Raw genomic sequence first — 4,565 nt, 5'->3', positions numbered from 1 at the left:
AGACTCATGGACAGTCATGAAAACGATTTGGAACAACACTTTCCAGTGTTGCAGCAGTGCGGTTTCCAGTGTTGCAGCAGCACCACCACCAACTTGTTCCAAACAGCTTTGCGGCACCACCATGCATCTTGTTAAGGCCGGCTGATCCTAACGCTACACGCACGTCCCTTAGCGTGTTGGCAAAGATGGCCACACAGCTGTCCCTGGTGCGGTGCATGATGCGACAGGCGTGGCTCCGACCTACTGTTTGTGGCTGCTGCTGTGGAGGCAGGATTTGTCCGCAATGACTCCAATGGAGATTGATATTGTTGGGCGTTGTATCCACTCATTGTTTACTATGTACATACTTGTGAGAAGAACAATGATGGAAAGCGTGTAGGGCAGTGCATGGCATGAAATGATAGAGGTATGTATGGTAGGTCGGCATGGATTTGCAGCAAAGCATAACCCTGGGAAGAGGACATGCGTTCTTTGCCTATGTGTAAGTAAAGTCTTGTGAGTCGTTTGAGTAGCATGCAGAGGAAGGGACACATCTCCTTTTCCTTTTACATACATACATACATACATACATACATACATACACACATACACACATACATACACACATACATACATACATACATACATACATACATGTCATTCAAGCTATTAAAATTCTTGACACATCAGTTTTGCTCTGAATATAAGAGTCTCTTTATTTATTCTTTATCATATATGCGAGTACATCTTGTGTCAACAAGGACATACGAACGCTGCAGCGCACACTTATGCTATGATGTGTGCAGCCATTAACCTCAGGTTACGACTTTGTTGTGCCCAGTTACGAAATGGTTCTTCCCGGACACAGTATTGTGGCTCCCAGATACAACATTTTTACTACCAGATACGATATTTTTGCTCCCACCTACGTCATTGTGGGTCCCAGATACGATATTGTGTTTCCCAATCACGACATGGTGGCTCCCAGACGCGGCATGGTTGCTCCCAGATACGACATGGTTATCCCCAGTTACGACATGGTTATTCCCATATACGACCTGGTAGCTCCCGGATACGGCGTTGTCATTCCCAAATATGATAGTGTTGTCATTCCCGGCCATAACATTGTTGCTCCCAGATCTGACAACATTGTTGGTCCCAGCTATGACATTTGGGGCATGCTTACGTTGTCGGTGAAGTCTGCTTCTTCCGCTACGCTTCAAATACAATGACATGTTAGTGAAATCAATATCCCGTGTACATCCAGTGGTGTTGATGCCCTTAGAACTCTTGGGTACCTCGCCAACCAATGTATTGTTGGAGAGATCCAAGTAGCAAAGGTGGTCAAGCCTACCAATCCACGAGGGGATAGTGCCGACCAATTGGTTACGGGACAGGTCAAGCACCTCCATTTTCTTGCACTGAGACAACCATTTCGGAACCCTACCCCTGAGAGCAGAATCACCAAGGTCCAGCACCACGAGGCTCTTGAAGCCACCAATAATACCATCGCCGGGTAGCTCCTTCCCGTCGAAATTCCTAGTGAGGATCAGTGTGGTGAGGTTCTGGCACTCACGCAACACGATGATCGCCCCTAAGATGTTGTGCAAGCTGTTGTAGCCGAGGTCGAGCTCCTCCAGCCGCGCAAGGCCCGCGAGGGAGGCTCCTGGGATGGGCCCCACAAGGCCGCGCCCAGGAAGGCGCAGCGCCGTGACACGGCCGGTCGCACCGTCACATCCCACGCCATCCCACCCACAACACATGGCGCCGGACCACGCGGCGCGTAGGAGGACTCCACCTCTACTGAGAAGCCCCGCAGCGCGCGGAGGTCGTCGGGGTGGCACGAAGCCGCACGCGCCTCGGGCAAGAGAAGAGCCAAGAGGAGGAAGAGCAGCAGGTGGCATTTGGCCATGGGATTCATTCAGGTCGAGTGAGTGATTTCCCTTGGTGGTGTAGGAACTGCTTGGGTGTTGCATGGTTATTTATAGTACAACAAGTACGTTTTTTTGCGGGATAACAGCATGTACGTTGTTGCAAGTAGTAGCAGAGTGAGTGGCCACCGTACGCCACGTACACCAAATTTTGATTTGATTTGATTTTGGTGCTAGAGTGATCTTTCACTTTACTTCCCATCAAGGAAAAAAACTTATACTTTACCTGTCGACAAAGAGCACCTGGCTTGTAGTGCTCATGCTTCTTGTATTGTTTCTTTCTTTTGCATTGCTGGGATAAAATAAAATAATGCTTGTCGACACTAGCTTGTCAAACAAACTTTGTGGAAGCGCCTTGTTTTTAATTAGCCTCCTTAATCGCAACACAAGCTTGCTACTCTATATATCTATATGCCATTATGCTAGTTAGGTTGAGATTCCATTTGAATATTCCCCTAAATTCCTTGACTGGATGTGATCTCATCTTAATTTTCTCTAACGAAGTGGAAATCTATCTCAATATATGTCGAAGTGATAGAAGCAAGAGGAGGAAGATTCAACATTCAAAAACAAGGGAATGGAGTTCCTGTGGTTAATTTTCTCTAACAAAGAGGAAATCTATCTCTATATACTAAGTTGAATGTTATGTTGAGGATAGAATCAAGAGGAGGAAGATTTCAATATTCAAAAACAAGGACAGCGTCATTTTTTGTTGTTGCTGTTAGCCGTTTTATGTTTACTTTTTGCAGCATAATGCTTTTTATGCTTTTGCTGTTCCGTTGACTCTTTTTCTTGATAGTGGAACCCTATCATATCCTTTTCTGGCATGCACTCTTGAATCATCATACCAAAGACCTGGGGTTGGTTTTTCTGCACTGTAAAAATACATTTTCAAGTACTGGTAATAAATAATATGGTTAATTATTTAATGAACAAACCTAAAAAAGAGTGCCAGGCTCATCTGCGCCCAACCAGAAAAAATTTGAAAAAAATACTAGAACAATTCAAAAAAAATCCATTTTTTTTTCTATGGTAGACAATTTATTGCGTGAGGTTCCTCCAAATATTAGCTCATTTGGACATCTGAGTAGCTCTCAGCAAAAAAGACAAATTGAGTCAAAACAGTACTTGAACAGCAAACTGTTTTACAGACCCTGAATTTGTCTTTTTTGCCGAGAGTTGCTCAGTTGTCCAAATCATTTGAAAGTTGGGTCGGACCTCACCACCAAATTGTCTACCATGATTTTTTTTGGAATTTTTTGAATTTTTCTAGTATTTGTTTTGAATTTTTGATTCAACACGGGTGCAGATGAGCCCGGGCTCAGAAAAGGATTTTTGGGCATACATCACATATGCTTTGCATTTTGCTAGTAACATCGGTGTCCCGCCTCAGCAACATTAGTGAAAAAAGCTTTTTTTTCGTTTGGCTAATGGATAGACATACAAACATACATTTGCCATTACCCTCTCATTTTTTTTCCTTTGACAACAGTAACATAAGTAATACACGGAAAGGTTTTCTTCCCTTCATAAAAAGGATTTTCTTCTACTTTTGAGCAGAAAGAAAGTAGTATCTACTTACACTTGGAAACCCAAGAAAAATACACATATTTCCGGTTGGTTGGCCCATATCTGAAACTTCAAGGTTTTGAAACAACAAACATACAATAACTGCAAATGCTCTGCATCCAAATTTAGAATTTACATACAACAAGAAGGAAGCACAACAAGAAGCTGCCACAATTGTGTGACATGTCGTGTCTGTGTCATGCTAGGCTTTCATTCCCTGCATCATCTACCTCTGGTCTCGTAAGTAACCCTAAAAATGCACAAGTATTAGCGAAAGGAGTTCATTAACTTTCTAAGGTACTTGGCGTGAGCTCTGAAGTTTAGTGCACCAGCACAAGCCTTCTTTCCGTCCAAGTTCCCATTAACATTGTTCAATATCTCAAATGAAACAAAAGCACAATTTCAGATCTACTTTCAGTATATAACAAATCTTACTTCAATTTTAATAGTCGATTTGCAGTGTTTCATTTTTTGCTTACTATATATGGATAATCATAAAAACAATAAACAAGGAAAAAGCTTACCCTAATAATGTCATGTAATCCTCAGGCTTCCTGCAGCAGCTTAATGACTGTTCTCTTTCCATACACTAGCAGCCAGGAAAACTGACTGGTTGATTTTACTCTTGGTTTGTACCCTTGATCACTTGTGTCAGTTGGAGGAATGGACTCTTCATATGTGGAGTACATGTCAGGATCATATTCTAGAGCCCACATCATCTGTAGATAACAAACATGATCCATTGATCAGTGTAACAGTGTTCACCAACCAAGCGCTTAATCTGCAAAGCAGAGGTCAACGACCAAGCTGTCTATTTGCAGAGCTGAGTTAGGTGGCCTTTGTTTGAGCTTCGGCTACTCATTCTGGGATTCTACTCCTCTAAAAATCTGAATCGCAGCCAAATAACCAGCTACCCACCAATAGATTCTAGGAATTGATTCTAAAAATACATTGCGAGGCGTCCCGAACCGAGTGCCACTTACCCCATCACTCATCAACATCTGTCATATTCAGTTTTGCCCTCGCATCCCCTCGTCGCTAGCCCCCCAGCCGCCTCAATCCCATCTCTCCTTCCCCTCTGTCGCC

General features: G+C 43.3%; 1 pseudogene; it reads right to left on the bottom strand.

The window, feature by feature from the left end:
* Window positions 1-794: 794 nt before the first annotated feature.
* LOC119336469 lies at window positions 795-1,900 on the bottom strand (annotated as a pseudogene).
* Window positions 1,901-4,565: the final 2,665 nt, after the last annotated feature.

Source organism: Triticum dicoccoides, chromosome 7B (assembly GCF_002162155.2).
Source record: "Triticum dicoccoides isolate Atlit2015 ecotype Zavitan chromosome 7B, WEW_v2.0, whole genome shotgun sequence".
Taxonomy (NCBI): Eukaryota; Viridiplantae; Streptophyta; class Magnoliopsida; order Poales; family Poaceae; genus Triticum; species Triticum dicoccoides.
The sequence above is the reverse complement of the archived record's forward strand: the minus strand, read 5'-3'. Positions and strand labels throughout refer to the sequence as shown.